This window comes from Aotus nancymaae, unplaced genomic scaffold (assembly GCF_030222135.1).
Source record: "Aotus nancymaae isolate 86718 unplaced genomic scaffold, 86718_ANA_hifiasm-v0.15.2.pri h1tg000027l, whole genome shotgun sequence".
NCBI classification, from domain to species: Eukaryota; Metazoa; Chordata; class Mammalia; order Primates; family Aotidae; genus Aotus; species Aotus nancymaae.
Genome location: NW_026988440.1, coordinates 1438489 through 1457506, shown reverse-complemented (window position 1 = coordinate 1457506; position 19018 = coordinate 1438489). Strand labels below are relative to the sequence as shown.

The 19018-nt window shown below is 45.0% G+C and overlaps 1 protein-coding gene and 1 pseudogene across 1 annotated transcript in view; one reads left to right on the top strand and one right to left on the bottom strand.

Moving 5' to 3' along the window:
- The window catches only part of LOC135276617 (patr class I histocompatibility antigen, A-126 alpha chain-like), a 105531-nt gene that overhangs the window by 15799 nt on the left and 70714 nt on the right, over positions 1-19018 (bottom strand). The gene's annotated exons all lie outside the window — the stretch shown is intronic.
- Positions 13678-15078, top strand: LOC135276594 (DNA polymerase delta subunit 3-like; annotated as a pseudogene).

Below are 19018 nucleotides of genomic sequence, written 5' to 3'. Positions count from 1 at the left end.
TACAATGCCCAGATTTGGGAGATGAGAAGTGAAAATTCCACAGTGAGTGAATATAAGACATGGAGCCACACCCTCTTCCATACCTTGCTTTCTGGACCCAAGTTTCTTCCTACTGAGAATACAGCACCATGGTGGTGTCTCTGATTTAGTAAATGCACTGTGTCCTGAAAGATGGCACCCACTCCTCAGTGTTTCCTCCAAGCTGGTGCTGAGTTGTGCCTGTTGAAGGCCTGTCCGGTGCCCTGTGTGGCCTGCAGCCCCTGCATGGTGCAGATGGTGATAGGATCAGTGGGTCCCCTGGTCATGGCCCACGCTGTACCTACATCCATCTCCCTGTGAGGTGGGTCCCCCAGGAAGATACTGTGCTGAGAGCAATTCCTGGATCAAGAATGTCAGCAGCTCCTGGATAGTGGTGCTGGCTGAGAGTCTGAGAATAGGGGGAAAAAGCCTACCCATGGAGTAAGTGTCCATCCCTGTGAGAAATAACCTTTGGCCCTTCCATGAAGAGGTTCAATGTGGTCAGTGTGTCACTTAGTGGCTGTTTGATGACCTAAAGAAATAGTGCCCTATCAGGGCTCATCAGCACCTATCACAACCCTCTAATCTGGACAAGCTGGATATTAAGGGGCAACAGCTGCTAGATCAGCCTTGGTAGGTGGGAGTCAGGGCTCCAAAAGAGGAGGCTACCTATGGGTCCAGCAAGACTGACTCCCACCTGTCAAGGCCATTGAGTGACCTGGCAGGATGGGCAGATGGAGGGAGCCATTGTGGGTGCTGCATTCATGCACCCATGCTGCCAGGTCTGAGCTGACCCACAGTGAAGCCTGGCTGACTTCCATTTGTCTGCTTGGTTGTTCCGTGCCACTTCAGGGGCAGGTATTTTCTGGACTGATGGATGTTAACTTGATGTTCAGCCTCAATCCACATGGACCATTTCATCTCATGATGGACACTATTAGGCCTGTCCCATCTATGACCCTGTAGGTCACACAGAAGCCAATCCATACAAGCACTTGGAATCACATGGTTCTCTGTGTCCTGTAGTCAAGAATTCTATCTGATCAGTAGATCAGATAAAAGTAGCATGTCTGCTGTGAATGACATGCCTTACTCCAAATCTCACGCCCTCCACTGTGACTCTCCACTGATGCCTGGTTCAGCTCCCTCCTGTATCTTTCCCCATTCTGGCCTCCTCCAGCACCAGGGGGTCTGAGGGATGGGACTGACTGTGCCACAGCCTGGATCTGCTGCAGGGTCCTGTCCTGTGTAGGCCCCACTTGAAGCTGGCCTCCTCCTATGGCATCCAAAATGTGGGCCCAAATGATAGACCTAGATATGGAATGTGGCATTGTCAGAACCGTAAGTGCTTCATCAGACTGTGTGCTGCTGCTTTTTTCTCTTCCTTTTTTTTTTTTTTTTTTTTTTTTGCAGTGAGGGTGAAAGATGGAATGAGTCTTTTGTTTTGTTTTTACTTGGAAGAAATATCCCTGCCTGCCCCTAGCCACCAGACCCATAAAATTTCACTGCAGTGGCCGTCCTGAAGTTCTGTGAGATGTATCTTCCTCTTTCTGGGGTGCATGTGTTTTACCAAGATCTCCAGCGTACTTTCCACCTTCTTTCTCATCCATCCCAATCTATAATGTTGCCAATGAAATGAACAGATTTAATATTCTGTAATGTCGGGGATCTCTTAAGACTCTGTTATAGATGACACAAGAGTTATAATAGCTCCAAGGGAAATAAATGTGGTGTGAATGTAAATAATTCCATATCCACTTTCTAATTGGAAGGGAATGCACTCAGCAAATCCACGGCTGCACACCATGTGCCTGCAGGCTTATTACCCTCCGCTAGCAGTGATGTCCAGCCGGCATGGCAGCTGCAACCAAGATTGCTACTTGGTCACATCTGAAGTAATCCTGCTCATTCTTTAGGCCCCGTCAGGCTTCTGCAAGGACAAAATACACAAAAATAATAGGCAACTTCAACACCGCCCCTCCTCCTACAGCTCCCTAACGGTGGGGCTACCCCCCAATACCTGCAATAACCTCCACAAGACCTGCCCTGGGACGTAATATCACTTCTCATTCAGTTGATTTGAGAGAAGTTTCAGAGGTTTCCCTTTGGCCTTCAGCCCAATAAAAGCCCTTACTCCATATGCTGGGGACCCAGTGTGGGGGTGACTTCAGCTACCCGGGTGTCAGTGCCAATTATGCACTCATGGAATAGGGAATAAACAGGGCTGGGACTATGGGATTATGAGCTATAATGTGTCCTGCCTTCTGGAAGCACCTCTGTGATGGGACATGATGATGCTGTGGGAATCTGGGTATCAGTGTCAGCTCACACTCAATGTCATCACTCCCTCAAATTCTGCCTATTTCTATGTACCAGTGTAGTCTCCTGAGTAAATTGCTGTAGGTTCTTTTGCAGAAGAGCTCAGGAATTGACCCAGCATATACTTCCATGGTGTTCCAGGGTCCTTCCTCCTGGCCATATGGACTCCTCCTCTGTCACTGGGATCTGAATCTGAATGGTGGCTGAGGTCTGGGCATTGAAAATGGATTATGATTTTGTATTGGGTCAAACACCCTCAGCCTCCTGCTTCTCAATTCTTGCTTTCTTATCATAGATGTCAAGCAGTGCCCTTGCTGGCCGCCCTTCTGCTCTGACCGTGGGATGCCGACCTCTATTCACCTTCCCCACACTCCCTGCAGGTCAAGTACCACCTTAGCTTCTCTGTTGGGTTGTCATGGGAACCCCGCCCTCTGACATTTGCAGGTCACTGCCACCACTTGATCTCTATCTCTTCAGGGCCACACCCTCCCAACAGATAGTAACTAGCCCAACTCTGGGACCACATTTCCTATCACCATCCCCGTCCTACAGAGGACAACACCCTGACACTCTTAGCGATGTGGGTCTCTCTCTCCAGCATGCTCATGAGAGCTCTGATGCAAGGGGTGCCCTCTGGGCCTTCTGGTGGGACGTGACCCCGGTGGGCCTCTGGCTCACATAATGGCTCCACCCACATGCCCACTTTCGTCAGCCTTCTTGTTCCATCCTCTGCACATTCCAGGGCAACTAAGTCAAGGATAACTTGCTAAGAGTTGGGCATTATTTTTTCCCGTCTACATAGAGCCACCCAGCAGTGAGTGTGCCTCATGCCCTGGAGTCCTCGATAAAACCATGCCCTGAGAAACTGTCCACAAGTCAAAGGGTTTTTATGCTTCCAGGCTGACATTCTGACACCTTGATCAAACACCCTCAAATTCCAGTCCCAGAAGTGCTCCTCGGGCTCCTACAAGGACATGCTGGCTCGTTCCTGCAAAGCCCCTGAGTGGGATTCCCGCTGCATCATAGGGGTGAGGCTTCTGCAGCATCTTCCAGCATAGGAAGTGGGAACGATTACTAGAGAAGGGTGCGTCTCCTCTGCATGCCCAGAGGATCCTGGAGGGCACCCATTTGATAACCCAGTTCCAGTTTGCAGAATCTCAGGTTTCTGCACCAGTGACCTGACTTTCCCTCAACAGGCATGCCTTGGCTGAGTGTCAGACATCTCTGGAGTCCTGTGACCCTCACAATGATGTCTTCAGGTGCTATTCCATGCTGTCTGCCCTTCTTCTATAGGAGATAAAGGACTGTCCATGAGACACTGCAGAGGCTCGCACACATAGCCAGTGACTGCTGTTCACAGTCCTCAGATCCTCATTATGCTTTCATAGACCATCAACACAGCCGAGTAGTCACCAGCCAACTCCACTGTCTTAGCAGGTTTCCCTCTCACCCTGTCATTATTGTGCAGAGGCTTCTCTCATCACACCTGCCGTAGCATCCCCTAACCAGGGCGTCTTCTCAGGTCGGCACTGGACAGATCCACAATTGCTCGGCTGCACCTTGTGCTGTGCACTTTCTGTGTCCCCCACTCACCCAGATGGCATCCTCTTGGCCGGCCAGGCAGTGGCTGAGATCATCCCAAGTCCCCTTGCTTTTGCCTGTGTTCTTGGAACACTCCTGATACCACTCTTGTTAGTTAGGATCCCCTGAGGAGAAGACACTAATATAGTATTAATTGTGCCAGTGTTTCTTAGGGGAAATTCTTGTTGTAGAAATTGGGGAGGAAGACAGATAATGCTGGAAAAGCCATCAGAGGGTGATGCAAGTCTAAACCCCAGTCAAGGAGAGAGGGAGGGAAGGTCAGCTGGAAGCATCCTAGACCCAGTGTAGGCTAAGGGAAATTCAGTACGGGGATCAGGGAGCCCTGGAGCTCAGTCAGTCTTCACTGGAGGGAAGGTCCTGCCTTAATTTCCCTGCTGTTCTCAATCATCAGCTGGAAGAAGCCCATTAGATCATGGTTACAGAGCAAATGTGGCAATAAACTTCAGGCTAGAACAGCTGGAACCATCATCAGCTCTCCTTCCTCTAGCTTGGAGACTCAGATGTGCATTCTTGTGACTGCCACATGATCCTGTGGGGAGAGAAAAAGTGATGATAATAAAAGAGAGAGAAAAAAGGAATGGACTGATGAATTAATATCTTTAAGTAGATGAGATGGGATGTGGTTTGGAGCACTGGCAGAGAAGCTGGCTCTGGCAGGGAGTAGGTTAACCTACAACAACTCTCTCTGTGGTGGAAGGCCCATCAAGTGACACAGCTGTAAATGCATGAGCAGAGGGTGGAGAAATCTGTGAAGTTGTCTTTTAATGTATTGAGATTTCTCAGTGAAGTGGGAAGCAAGGTCATAAACTGAAGTAAGTATGAGGAAGGAGGATTGGATATGTGAGCACAGAGAGAAGGTGTGTAAGAGTCCCCCAGGCCAGGAGGAGGCTGAGGCTGAGCCATGCAGACAGAGGGTGATTGCTGGCCATGGTGGGGACTCCCCATGAGGTTTGGGTAATGAAGTTAGAGAGAGCAGTCAGCATGCTATGTGCTTCTCTCCAGCCTCCTGTAGCTCATGGGGTGCAGCGTAGGCAGAGGTGGAATCCACCAGCTGTGTAGTTTTGTCAAGTAAGTGTGACTACACAAGGGAGAGGGAAGGGAGGGATGGAGATTATTTACCACAGAATCCAAAATGTGTGAGGAGGGAGGAGAGGACACCCAGGGCTAAGGGACAATGGGGAGATGACAGGACCACTAGACTGGGAATCCCGGGGGTTGGGTGTGTCAAAGGATTGCTGGAATTGATGTACTACAAGGTGGGCACCAAATGTGAAATACAGGTACATATAGAATGAATTATTTGCTGATATCAAATTACAGCATATGGTAACATGATAGTATCTGTGTCCTCAGAGCCTGTGGCCACCCTGCAAGGGGATGAGTGGGAAGATGGTCAGAGAGTGGGAAGTGTGAGATTGAGAGAATTTCAGGGCTGGGGTTCTTGGCCATGATGAGGCCTAGATGATGAGGTCACAGGGCCCAGGCCCAGCAGAGGAGAAGGTCATGGAGGAGAGGAGTTTTAGGATCTCAGAAACCAGGGAGCAAGGGCATCCTCTCTGCTGTGTGGGTGTCTATTGCTGTCATATAAATTACCACAAGCCAAGTGGCTTTAAACAGACCCTCTTTATTATGTCACGGTCATGTGGGTTCCAAATCCACACAGTCTAATGGGGACTTGGTCAAGGTATGGGCAGATCTGTGTTCCTTCCTGGAAACTCTGGGGAAAAATCCACTCCCAAGTTCATTCAGGTTCTTGAGGGAATTCACTTCCTTGCAGATAGGACTGGGTGTCATTCGGGAGCTACACTTAGCTCCAAGAGCCTTATCTTGGATCCTCACATGTGGCCCTGTGGCACATCCAATCCCCCCGCTTGGAACCTCTGGCTTCTTCTGTGGTGGTGGGGGGAGACTCCATAACTGCTGAAGCAGGAGTCAGAAGCCTCAGAGTATTCCCATATAAATAATGAAGAAGAAAATAACTAAAGATATAACCGTAGTAGTCATTCATAGGGAATCTTAGCTATTCATATGTGATCTTGGTAATTTATAGGTGATCATAGTTCTTTTACTAATGTCTTTCAGGTTACGAAGTGTGGACCTGGGGTGACATTGTGAAAGGAATGACCCTAAGGCAAGATGCTCTAAGCCCTCTGACATGCCCGTGTAAGGGCTGCTGGGGGGCACCTCTGCTGTGTGGCAGCCCCAGTGCTGGGAAAGCACCTGCTGTTTAGCCAGCTAGAGAAGGAGACGTCCGGGATGGCCGAGATGTCTCCTTCTTCGGGGGAGTTAGGAGAGTACTGTGCTCCTCCAAGCTCTTGTGGCAGGCCTGATGGGTGTCAGGTAGGCCGGCAGACATCTGGGGGCTTAATTGTCTCTATGTGGTGCTGTGCTTCAGTGGTCACGTTCCATGTCTCCTCTTATGTTCTGCTTCTGCACCTGGTTCCTTTTTTCTTAGAAGAGATAATCAGTAAAAGTAAGATGAATCTTAATGTCTTTGTTCTTTCTTGACAAGTATGGAAAAGTGCTGACGCACTATGCTCCTTCCCTCATCTCAGCTACTAGAAAGCCTTGGGCCTGTACGTATATGACACATGATGTACTTTACCCTGTCACAGACCACCAATGCCAGCACTACCTACTCTGACCCCAGCTTTGTGCTCAATAACAGTCAGAGTGTGCAGACACTCAGGGCCCCTGCCAGACTTCACCCTTTGGTTGGCCATGGACCCTTGGGCCCAAACTCTCTTTTCTCTATCTCTGTGTCTTGTGTCTTTTATTTCTACAGTTTCTCATCTCCACACCAGCAGAGAGGAGCTCAAAGGACCCTGTAGGGCTGGACCCGACATTCCTCTGCTGTGTCTTCTCTTCCTCCCTCTTCTGCAACATCTCTGACTCCAGCCAGAGCAGGCTCTCTGCTTTTATTGGCTCATGTCATTTGATTGGGCCCATGCAAATAGTCCAGGATCATCTCCCTATTTTAAGGTCCTTAATCTTCATCCATGATTAATATCCCTTTTGCCATGTAATTCAACCTGTTCATAGATTCTAAGGATTGAGACTGGACTTCTTAGGGGGTCATCACTCATTCCACCACATCTGCATATGTTGAAGTCATCAAGATCAAGCAGACAGCACTGCTGGAGAGTGAGCCAGTGAACCAGGAGCTACAAGAGTCAGGATTGAGAGGAACCGCCTTGGGCCCACAGGGAATGGCTACAATGAGGGGAGTGGGGCCCTAATCTGATGACAGCTTAGGGAGGTTAGAGAAGAAGGAGGCAGAAAGGTCTCAAAACCACAGTGAGAAGTGAATCTAAAGGTCCAAGTCCCTGGGGAAACTCTACACATGGGAGGACTTCTGAAGGGTCTGTGTCCTCCGGGAAACCCAGGTTCTTGCTGGAGCTATTAGGTGCAGGAACATCCTGAGAGAGGATGTGGAGGTTTTGCTGATCATGGGCTGAGAATTCCAGGGGGTGCAGTAAGAAGATTTCTGGAGTTGGGGAGAGAGGATGAGGGGGACAGAATAGGGGTGTGCAGAGCCTTGTGGGGATGCCAGTGCAGGGTGTTTGGGGGACCCAGTGTGACTGACATAAATATGGAAAGGGCATGAGGAGCTCAGTCCTGGTGGACTCGAGGCAGACAGTGGTGCTGAGGCTGTGGGAGATGAGGGAGGAGGAGCAGGGGTGGCTCTCACCTGGGCTCTGTCCATGGAGCTGAGGTGTGGTTGGGCCTTAGTGTGGTCTGGGCTTTTCTTGATTGCCTGATGACAGAATGGAGTACTGAGGCAGGGGGATTCTTAGAGGATTTGATGAGGAAGGGAAGTGAGCTCATTCTAGGTCTCAGGTCTATCCCGACACCTTCTGCAGGGGGTGTTACTTCTGGGTCCCATGTGTGACCCCAGCACAGGGGACCTCTTCTGCCCGGTTGAGGGGATGGAGGCTCAGGGGAGCTGTGCTCAGATTTGATAATGTTAATACATGTGTCCACACCTTAGAATATTATGTGGACATGGAGATGTTGTTTCCAAATTAAAAAAAAAAAAAAGAGTAAATGGGAGTTTTAAAAACCTGAGCAATGGGGAGTAGAAGAAAATGTTTCTACTTTTCAGTTGCCCCGAATGTTGTTCTCAAGGGACTGGAGAGAGAAGCTGCAGGGAGAACAGAAACCTCAGAGAGGGCTGGAGCTCCTGAGCCCTGCTCATCTCCATGAGACAGAAGTTTGGGAAATTATTAAGACAATTTTACATTACATTGAAATTTTGTAATATTAGGGAATTGTAGTAACTGTTCAGTGTAATAATAATATTGTTGGATAAATGTTATTTTTAAGAGATGAGTACTGAGGTGTTTAGGAATGAGGGTCATGATGTTGGCAAGTGGTTATCAGATGTTTCAGGGAATATTACAGAAATATAATTTATTACATACACACAAAAATAATTAGATCTTATAGGGAACCAGCCCCCACACCCCACCCATGTGTACCGCAAGTTCAGTGATGACAAAGGAATGAGAAAAAGACAGATTAAGAATGAAAGTGGGACCGGGGACCATCACTTTTTACTGGAGGCAGTGAAGGCCCCGAGCTCTGGTTTCCACAGTATTTGCTGAACACAATCACTTTTATCTATAGTGCGGGTGGCAGGGTGAGTCGGTGAAGGGAAGCTGTGCATCAAACATAAAATTGACAGCACTGGCAGTTTATGTGAGTTTCTCACGAGCTAAAAGCATATGCTTATCAATAGACAGTGCAGCTAGTGGGAGCGGGCTTAGCAAGGAGCCTACGTGTCTGGTTACATTCCAGTGCTTCAAGGGAGTGTTATGTCCTTGGGCACTGTGTTTAGAATATCAGAGCTTAGGACACTCTGCTCCTGGGAACATGCTGGCATAGAGAGGCCTTCCTCCTCAGAGGCCTCTGCGGCCTTCCGAAGTTTATTGTTCCTGATTTCTTTTATGCATTACTTACAAGCAGTTTATTTTACACATTCCTCATAACCCATTTAGGTAGGCATACTGTAAACCCTTCCTCCATTGCTGCTTCCCCCAACAGATCTATGGTGACCACTGTATTCTTTCAAACTTTCGGACGCTGAAATACCAAGTCTCATGCATCCTTCATCCTTCCTGGAAAGAAGTTATGTGCGTGTTATTGTTACATGAAGAAGGAGCACTGACAAGAAAGAAGGAGTAGAAGAAAATGTTTCTTCTTTTCAGTTTTCCAGAGTGTTGCCATGAAGTGCTGGAGAGAGGAGTTGCAGGGAGGAGACAGAAACCTCAGGGACGGCAAAAGACTCCAGAGCTTTCCCCTCCTCCCACCGTTGTGGGGTCCCTTGCTGCTCAGAGGCGCCTTCACACTCATTAATGCTCAGCCCCGGGTCAGCCATCTCTGCCTGACCTACATCCCACTCCTCTCGTCTGCTCATTAGAATCCGAGGGCAGAGCGGCAGCGCCCCCGTGTGGCCACAGGGCGAAGGACGGGGGACCTGCGCTCCCATCTCACCTCCTCAGCCAAGACCTCCCCTGGGTCTCCCTGGGCTCCCGGCAGCAGTACAGGGATCTGAACACAAGAGGGCGCCCCTACTCTATGTCAGGGTTGGGATACGAGGTGTCTGTGTGGTTCTATTCACGTACTCTATTTTATTCCATTGATTTATGACTATTTAATGCCAATGTCACACTCCTTTTTATTACTAGAGGTTTATAGTAAATCTTGAAATCACCCCATATGCATCCTCCAAATTTTTTCTTTTTAAAAATGATTATGGCTATTGGAAGTTATTTGTATTTCCGTAGAAATGGCAGGTTCAGCTTGCCAATCTCTATAAACATTTCTTTTAAAGCTCACCAGTTTTCTAATTGATGTTGCACTTAACATAATTGCTCAGTCTTGGAGAATTAATAACACTGGATATTTCGGTTCTCGAATACACTATTTCTCTGTTTATTTCAATCTTCTTTACTTTCTGTCAGTGTGCCATGTAGATCTTAGTGTACAAATCATACACATTGTTAAAAAAATTGATGCCTGAACATTGTATTACTTTAATCATTATTTTATGAGTGTATTTTTAAATTTTTCATCATTCTGATTTTACATTACTTGTAGATACTTTACATTTGTATAGGAGTTGTATCCTACAACTTTGATAAATTCACTTACTACTTATAGAAGTTTTCTTTGCCTTAAGATTTTCTACTTACATAATATTGTCACCTGCAAACTAGGACACTTTACTTTTTTTTTCATTTATACTTCTTTCCTTTCTTTTTCTCCACTTACTGCTCTGGCCAGGACCTCCAGGTCAACATCTTTGCCATTTTCCTGATCTGAGGTAGAGAGTAATTAATTATCATCATAAAATATGATGTGAGTTGCAGGTTTCACATAGAAGCCATTTATGAAATTGAAGAACTTGCCTACTATTCCTATTTACTGACAAATTTTATCACAAATGAGTGCTGCATTCTATTTTATATTAATTTATTTTTTTAACCTTTAGGTTCAGTGGTACATGTGCAATCCTGTTATATATTAAAATTGTATGTCATGGGGTTTGGTGATCAGATTATTTCACCATGCAGGTTATAAACATGGCACTTGATGGGAAGTTTTTAAATCCTCCCTCTTCTGCCATCCTCCACCCTCGAGTAGGCCTTGGTGTCTAGTGTTCCCTTCTTTGAGTCCATGTGTACTCACTGTTGAGCTCCCACTTATCAGTGAGAATTTGTGGTGTTTGATTTTCTGTTCCTGTGTTAGTTCTCAGGATAATGGCCTCTAGCTCCATCCATATCCCCGCAAAGGACATGACCTTGTTCTTTCATCCCATAGATTTTATACTTTCATATCCTTCAGTTTAGAGGACTTCCTAATTTCTCCTGTGATTTCTTCTTTGACAATGTTATCATTTAAAATTTTGATGTTTAATTTCCAAATACTTGGTATGTTTATGATCATCTATCTTAGTGCATTTGGGCTGTTGTAATGGAATACCATAGTCTCTGTGGCTTATAAACAACAGAAATCTATTTCTCACAACTCTAGAGCCTGCTAAGTCCAAGGTCAAGACAATGGCAGAGTGGCCCTGTGGTTAGGGACAAGTTGGTTCTCATTTTAATCCCGAGCCAAAATAAGGAAAAGCTGTTTTGCCCCATATTCACTCACCAGGAAGCACTGTCATTGTTAGTGATGGCATCTAGCTCTCAAGGGAGGACAGCAGCTCGGGGCCAGCTCTGTAATTACTGCAGAGCTCCAGTCTGCTTTGGGTTGTCCACAGTTCCCCACTGTTGCACACTTATAACATCACTGCATCCCCCTCTGCAATCTTTACTGATAAAGGTCTGACGTACCATTTTGTTCTTGTGAACTGTTGTAAATGATCTTACATCTTGCACTACTGGTGGCTGAGATTTCAACAAATGCCAGAAACCCTTGCTTGAATGGAAATTGACAGAGGACACCTTGAAACCTTGTGTGGGAACAAGTGGGCTTGAGGAGCACAGCCTCCTTCCCATGTGGATTCTGCTGTTCACAAACTCTTGAGTCCTGATGACAGGCTGCCGTCTCCCTAGGAGGAATCCCCAATTGCAGGTGTTGCTTGGAGTGTTGAACAGGAGCCCAGCCAGCTGGCACCTATTTCTCTGCTGTGATTTTCTCTTTATACACCCCTCTTTTTATAAAAAATTTATTTTACTTTGGGTGCATAATATATCTGGCATTTCTCCCATGTTATCCTTCTCCACCCCCTCCCTCCCCACCCCCACTGTCTCTCCCTTACACCCCCAACTGTCCCCAGTGTGTGATGCTCCTCTCCCTGAGTCCACGTGTTCTTGTTGTTCAACACTCACCTATGAGTGAGAACATACAGTGTTTGGCTTTCTGTTCTTGTGTCAGTTTTCTGAGAATGATGGTTTCCAGATTCATCCAAGTCCCTACAAAGGACACAAACTCATCATTTTTTATGGCTCCATAGTATTCCATGGTGTATATGTACCACATTTTCTTTGTCCAGTCTATCACTGATGGGCATTTGGGTTGGTTCCAGGTCTTTGCTATTGTACACAGGGCTGCAATGAACATACGTGTGCATGTGTCTTTATAGTAGAATGATTTATAGTTCTTTGAGTATATGCCCAGTAATGAGATTGCTGGGTCAAATGGAATTTCTATTTCTAGATCCTTGAGAAATCACCACACTGTCTTCCACAATGGTTGAACTAATTTCCACTCCCACCAACTGTGTAAGAGTGTTCCTATTTCTCCGAATCCTCTCCAGCATATGTTGTCTCCAGATTTTTTAATGATCCCCATTCTAACTGGCGTGAGATGATATCTCAGTGTGGTTTTGATTTGCATTTCTCTAATGACCAGTGATAATGACTATTTTTTTCATATGTTTGTTGGCCTCATATATGTCTTCTTTTGAAAAGTGTCTGTTCATATCCTTTGCTCACTTTTGAATGGGGTTGTTTGTTTTTTTCTTGTATATCTGTTTTAGTTCTTTGTGGATTCTGGATATTAGCCCTTTGTCAGATGGGCAGATTGTAAAAAATTTTTCCCATTCTGTTGGTTGCCGATTCACTCTAATGATGATTTCTTTTGCTGTACACAAGTTCTGAATTTTAATTAGATCCCATTTGTCTATCCTGGCTTTTATTGCCATTGCTTTTGGTGTTTTAGTCATGAAGTCCTTGCCTATGTCTATGTCCTGGATGGTTTTGCCTACGTTTTCTTCTAGTGTTTTTATGGTGTTAGGTTTTGTGTTTAAATCTTTAATCCATCTGGAGTTAATTTTAGTGTAAGGTGACAGGTAGGGGTCCAGTTTCTGCTTTCTGCATATTGCTAGCCAGTTTTCCTAACACTATTTATTAAACATGGAGTCCTTTCTCCATTGCTTGTTTCTGTCAGGTTTGTAAAAGATCAGATGGTTGTAGATGTATGGTGTTTCTTCTGGGGTCTCTGTTTTGTTCCATTGGTCTATATCTCTGTTTTGGTACCAGTACCATGCTGTTTTGATTACTGTGGCTTTGTAGTATAGTTTGACATCTGGCAGTGTGATGCCTCCAGCTTTGTTCTTTTTGCTTAGGATCGTCTTGACTATGTGGGGTCTTTTGTGATTCCATATGAAGTTTAAAGTGTTTTTTTCCAGTTCTGTGAAGAAGGTCATTGGTAGATTGATGGGGATAGTGTCAGCCAAGGCACAGGGGGGCTAAGACCCTGGGAAGCTGTGCTGCAGGGTCTGGCTCTAAGTGAGGAATTCAAACTCCCTTTCTCTTTTTCTAGCTTATTAGTTTCAATCCACCTATACTGAGAAGCCCAGGGAGCTACCTGTCTTAGGTATAGGCCTCTGGGGGACAGATAGTGTTCCCTGACCAGGAGCTATACTGGAAACCCCACAGAGGCAGAAAGTCAGGTTGCACCTCTAAAACCCCCAGCTGGTTAAAATAGATAAAAATTTGACTACCTGAGAGGTTTCATTTACATAACAAGACCACCTTCCCAGCTCCTCGCTGTGTGCTTTTAATTTAAAGATTTCAGAGATCTCTTATTCTAAACAATTAATGAAAACATCAAGTCTTAAAAGGACACATAGTAGTGTCATGGCTAGCCTTAACAAATTCCCTTGACTAAATTAAGAGCAAAAACGACCCGGGACCTGGGAGGGAGCAAAGACGTTTCCCTCCGGCAGGAGCTGTGGCTGCGGTTGAGAGAGGGGCTAGAGGTGGGTCCCAGCACTGCAGCACCATGGCAGACCAGCTTTATCTGGAAAATATAGATGAGTTCATCACAGACCAAAACAAGATCGTGATGTACAAATGGCTGAGCTATACACTAGGGGTTCATGTAAACCAGGCCAAACAGATGCTGTACGATTACGTTGAAAGGAAATGAAAAGAAAATTCAGGAGCCCAACTGCATGTCACCTATTTGGTGTCTGGCAGTCTCATTCAGAATGAACATTCCTGCCACAAGTTTGCAGTAGTGAGAGAGGATAAATTGGAAGCAGTGAAGTCCAAGCTAGCTGTGACTGCCAGCATCCATGTGTACAGCATCCAGAAAGCCATGCTAAAGGACAGTGGGCCTCTGTTCAATACTGACTATGACATCCTTAAAAGCAACTTGCAGAACTGCAGCAAATTTAGTGCATTACAATGTGCAGCTGCAGTCCATAGATCTCCTGCTGAATCCTCTTCATCTTCCAAAAAGTTTGAGCAGTCACATCTTAACATATCAAGTGAGACACAAGCCAACAGTGAGCCAACCACTAATGGTCACAGTACCCCTCTGTCCAAGTAGGTTTCCAAGCAGCCCAAAGGAATTATGGGGTTGTTTGCCTCCAAAGCTGTTGCTAAAACCCAAGGAATCAACAAGGAATTGAAAACAGAGGTGAAAGAAGTAACAAATGCATCTTCGGCAGGCAACAAGGCACCAGGGAAATGGAATGTGATGAGCAACTTTTTTGGAAAAGCTGCTATGAATAAACCTAAAGTTAGTTTGGACTCAGAACAAGCAGTGAAAGAAGAAAAAATTGTGGAGCAACCTACAATGTCTGTCACTGAACCAAAGCCGGTAGCTCCTGCAGGCCTGAAAAAATCCAGCAAAAAAGCAGAGCCTGTTAAGATGCTGCAGAAGGAAAAAAAAAGGGGGAAGTGAGTAGCATTATCTGATGATGAGACAAAGGAAACTGAAAACGTGAAGGAAAAGAGGAGAAGAATCAAACTCCCTGAGTCTGATAGCAGTAAAGATGAAGTCTTCCCTGACTTTCCTGGGGTTTATGAAGCTGAGACACCATCCCCACCTCCTCCTGTGTCTCCACCTCTTGAACCAGTGCCAAAGACTGAGCCTGAACCTCCTTCTGTCAAGAGCTCAAGTGGAGAAAACTAAAGAAAATGAAAACGTGTACTAAAATCTAAAACTTGCATGGATGAGGAAGCCTGCATAGTGACTGATAAAGTCTACGAGAGTGAATCTTGCACCGATAGTGAAGAGGAGCTTAAGATGAAGACATCCTCAGTACACAGACCCCCCACCATGACTGTGAAAAAAGAACCCAAAGATGAATGAAAGGGCCCCAAGGAAGGGACTGCTGCTCTGGGCAAAGCCAACAGACAGGTGTCCATTACTGGCTTCTTCCAGAGGAAATAAACTAACATCTCTGGTAGATCAGAGACTTGGAGTGGTCAAGGGAGATGACCAAGAAGTGTCTCCTCACTTACTATGTAAGTTCATCTAGATCTCCACCTCACTTGTATCAAAAGACTGTTCTTTCATCCTGTGAGGTTTATACTATTTCTGGTTTTTAACCAAAGGGAAATCATCTGGAAGCAGGAGGCAAAAAGGTGTTACCTTCTAACGACATTTAAAAAGCACAATCTTTGACCTGTCCAGGAGAAGGATTTACTCCAAAATTATACTGGAACAGGTTTCAGAATCCTCACTGAAGCCGTGTAGTGGCTAATCCACTGTGTCCCACTCACCCTATGCCCTGGTCCACATATGGCACAGGAATGATTCCTTCTTGTTCCTCTGTATTCTGAGAATTGGTGTGGGTGTTTCTTATCCTTAAATTTTACTGGATGTGTTTACCCCTCCTGTCTTCCTCCAGTACCACACTTCTGTCCCTTAACCTCCTGAATCTGTTCTCTGTAAGTCTTTTAAATCTTGGTTGGACTGAAGGCTGAAGTGAAAATCTTGCTGTAATCCTCTTCCTCCATTATGCAGTACACAGACACTCGGCTACAGAACAGGACATGGCTTATGTTCTGTCCCTTTTGCAAAAGCTCCTGGGACCTTCACTTGAAATTAGTGGTTAGGGAAATGCCTCAGGCAGAACACAAATAGAAATTAAATGATATGTTCAACTCCACCAGAAATTACCTTGAGTCAGCATTGACGATGTTGGAGGAGCTGCTGTGCTGCTCACACGGGGTGTGCTTTATGCTGCTCTTTGTGGTTTGTTGGTCCCCCCCCACCACTTTCAATACCTAGAGAGTGAAACCCATACAATGAGATAAAGACTAAATAGAGGAATCTCTTCCTATATACAGCGTACTACATTTATATAAAATTTCTCCTCCTCAAGAAAACAGGATACTCAGAACCAGCACTTTTCTAGGAAGTTACCGAGGAAGATAAGGCATACATTTATACATGGATGTTGCTCCTTTGTATTTTTAGCTCCACTGATTGCTTTAAATTCAGGCTCCCCAAGAGGAGATGGACTGAATTGTTAGTAGGTCTAACAGCAAAGAAAACATTTTTATTAGTTACTTACGGAAAATTATCTATTCCAATGATAATCTTCAAGTGACTTCCATTATGGCTGTACAGGTAGTGAGCTCAGTGGATTGCGGTGGTGTGCTGGTGATCTTGCACAGTGAGCTCTGTGGAAGGGGTCAGGCTCCACTGCTGAAGTGTCTCACATAGCAGACAAGGAGTGTCTGACCAGCTCCTTCCTCCTCAGGCTGGTGTATGTCATAAGTCATGTAATCAGCTGTCTCTGCTTTAAGGTTGGGATTGTGCTGACTTTGGGATTAACATGAGCTTCTTTAGGAACCAAGCATGAACTTGATTAAGACCAGAAGTTTAGGAGATGAGTCTTGGCATTATGTCTAGAACTAAAGCAGTGGCTTTGTATAGCAAACTGAGTAAAGGTTGACATACTCCAAAACCCTTTCTTTTTAAAATGAAAAAGGATGGAGAGAAGGATGGAAAGTCTGGACTTAAACCTTTACAAAAAACTTCTGGAGAGAAATCCCCTTTAAACAGTTATTTTTGTCATTGCCTCTGGTCGTTTGTCTAAATAGGAATGGAAAATTAAAAGAAAAGCAACGATCAAATTTTTTTAAAAATTATTATGCTGGGGTCTTGATTAAAACTGAATTTGAATTGGAAAATTCTGGCACTGGTTGGAGTTCCATCTTTCGAGGAATGATACAAATGCGCAATACACTGCCTCAACTCTGAGCTGTCTGCAAGGCTTAGTAAGTATTGAGTGGTGGGTTTTTTTTTTCCTTTTTATACAATACCATGTTATCCACAGGAGTTAAATAAATTTGAGAAGTGTTTAAAAAAAAAAAGGAGCAAAAAATCTGACTTCAAACACTCTGGTAGATAAAATTAAACACTTCTTGGTCGGGTGCAGTGGCTGATGCTTGTAATCCCAGCTCTTTGAAAGACCAGGGTGGGCTGAACACGAGGTTGAAAACTTGACACCATTCTGGCCAACATGATGAAATCCTGTCTCTACCAAAAACACAAAACTTAGCTGGCCATGGCAGTGGGCCCCCTTAGCCCCAGCTACTCGGGAGGCTGAGGCAGGAGAATTGCTTGAACTCAGGGGGCGGAGGTTGCGTTGAGCCAAGATCATGCCATTGCACTCCAGCCTGGGCAACAGAACAAGACATCATCTCAAAAAAAAAAAAAAAAAAAAAAAAAAAAACAGAACTACTGTTGGGTAGGGTTACAAGCCTTTGTTTGCATATAGGGCTCGGCTGCTATTGGCTAGAATTACAAGACTTCGTTTGCATACTGGGCTCTTTAAGGGAAGGCCAGGCTGTGCGAGAGGGGGAGAAGGGAACATGCCTGAGCATGTCCGAGCATGTTCAAGCTTGTCAGAGCCTGCCCGAACTTTCAGAAAAGAGAAGGGGTGGTGTGCATCCGAGCTCCCAGCGAGGCAACCAGCCTTACAGAAATGACAAAGGCCACCCACTTTGTGGCCTAATAGTCATAACTTTATTTAAGGCACTTGGGAAGAAGATATATTTTGGTGAAGAAGATGTAAAGCCAGGAATATCAACTGTTTCTCCTGGCCAATATTGGTAATAAGAGATTTGAAAAGATTTTTTTAGAGCTCTATAGTCAAAATTTGACTTAATTACAACTGATATTTTAGACTTTGGTGTGTATTTATTGTTTTAAGGTCTCTATTCTCTCTGTGTAAACATTTCTCAGTCAACTAAATGTCTCTCTTCTTAAACCCCCTGGTAGCCACATGCACTCCCTCTGTTTCCCTAGTTCCCTATTTATTTCTTTCCTTTTTTTTCTTTTGAGATGCAATCTCACTTTGTCATGCAGGTTGGAGTTCAGTGGTGTGGTCTTGGCTCACTGCAACTTCTGCTTCCTAGGTTCAAGTGATTCTCCTGCCTCAGCCTCCCAAGTTACTGGGAACACAGGTGTGTGCCACCACACTCAGCTAATGTTGGTATTATTAGTAGAGATGGGGTTTCACTATATTGGCCAGGCTGGTCTCAAACTCCTGACGTGATCCACCCACCTCGGCCTCCCAAAGTGCTGGGATTACAGGCATGAGCCACCACGCATGGCATAGATATTTAAGGTATAATACCATGCTTCCGTAATACTTTTGATAATTTTAGATTTCAGTCTTTTAGGGGCCATGAAAAGGCCAAGCTTCAGGTATTTTTCATTCTCCTGTGTTCTGCACCACCAAGCTCAGCTAATTTTTGTATTTTTAGTAGAGATGGGGTTTCACCATGCTGGCCAGGATGGTCTCCATATCTTGACCTTGTGATTCACCAGCGTCAGCCTCCCAAAGTGCTGGCATTACGGGCATGAACCACTGCGCTTAGCAATTTCTGTTGTTTAAGTCACCCAGTGTGTGGTACTTTGTTATGGCCACCCTAGCAAATTAAAACACACATATTACCCTGCCTAGTATCTGGACATGGAATGTTTTCAAGATTATGAATTATCTGGATTTTCTAAGAATTGAATGAATCCACTGAAAATTGACAAGTGTATATGACAAAGGGTCATTTCCAAGCCACTTTGGGTACCATCATTAGCATTCAAAACTGGAGATGTCCCCAGTTCTTTTCAGTTTTATTCAGAACAAAGCTGGTGGTCCCAATCTGATATATAATCACAAGCTGTATTTAAGTTTCTTGAGATGCTTAGGGAGCCAGTTTTCTCCTAATATTTTAGAAATTAGGAGAAATAATTATTTTGTGATCATTACTAAAATAAAAAGAAATTTTTTACCCTGGGATTTGCAAGTATGATGTGTTTTATTCCTGCTTTTAAGGGTCATGTTTATTAAAATCCTATAAGCTAATGACATCAC